This window comes from Octopus bimaculoides, chromosome 19, assembly GCF_001194135.2.
Source record: "Octopus bimaculoides isolate UCB-OBI-ISO-001 chromosome 19, ASM119413v2, whole genome shotgun sequence".
Lineage (NCBI taxonomy): Eukaryota > Metazoa > Mollusca > Cephalopoda > Octopoda > Octopodidae > Octopus > Octopus bimaculoides.
In genome coordinates, this window is record NC_068999.1 from 23,345,883 (window position 1) to 23,347,250 (window position 1,368).

The following is a 1,368-nucleotide window of genomic DNA, read 5'->3' on the forward strand; positions in this document are numbered from 1 at the left end:
TATATTTATCTACATTCAGATTTTTATACATATTGATATTTATATTTCGTATATTTATATTTTAAATTTTAAATTTATTATGTTGCCGCGTCATATTGGATGTATGTCTTTCGAAATATTAAATATTGATTTCCTGAGTATATTATTGATAAGTTTATGAATTTATTAATAATATAAAAACACATATATACACATTTATTTGCTCAAAATAATTGAGCACTCAATATAAGTTCAGTTATATATTCTTTTAGAATATTACTTATAAAAGTTATATATATATATATATATATATATATATATATATGTGTGTACTCTTTTACTCTTTTACTTGTTTCAGTCATTTGACTGTGGCCATGCTGGAGCACCACCTTTAGGACTTATTCTTTATAAGCCTAGTACTTATTCTATCGGTTTCTTATGCCGAACCGCTAGGTTACGGGGACGTAAACACACCAGCATCGGTTGTCAAGTGATATTGGGTGGACAAAGATAGACACACAGACATATACACACACAAATACATAAATATATACATATATACGACGGGCTTCTTTCAGTTTCCGTCTACCAAATCCACTCACAAGGCTTTGGTCGGCCTGAGGCTATAGTAGAAGACACTTGCCCAAGGTGCCACGCAGTGGCAATGAACCCTGAACCATGTGGCTGGTAAGCAAGCTACTTACCACACAGCCATTATATTTATTTATATTTATATTTGTCGATAAATCTGAAAAAAAAACACTAAAAGGTTTTTTTTATTTTTTGAGCAGTAATATTTTATGTAATATTTTATGTAGTCGTTGAGCCACAGGTACACGTGTAGGACCTCAGCGACGGCAGCGATACCATTAATAGCAACAACAGCAGCACCAACAACGTAGGGACATATACACGAAAATATGTTGGAGCAATGGAGGGCTACTTTAAGCTGGGGCTAATTAACCACAGGTCCTCTTTTAGGTACCTAGAAAGGTGCAAAGTTATGGTATTGGTCAACTACACATGGCATTTAAAAGAAGAGAGAAAGTCATACAGGATTAAATTGAAGCTCTTGTGCCAACGGAAAGAGATGATGCAAACTTCGTATGCGCGCGCGCGTGTGTATATACGTATGTGTGTATGTATGTATGTATGTATGTATTCTTTTATTCTTTCATTTGTTTCAGTCATTTGACTGCGGCTATGCTGGAGCACCGCCTTTAGTCGAACACATCGACCCCAGGACTTATTCTTTGTAAGCTTAGTACTTATTCTATCGGTCTCTCTTGCCGAACCGCAAAGTTATGGGGACATAAACTCACCAGTATCGGTTGTCAAGCGATGGGGGGGAGACAAACACACACACACACACACACACACACACACACA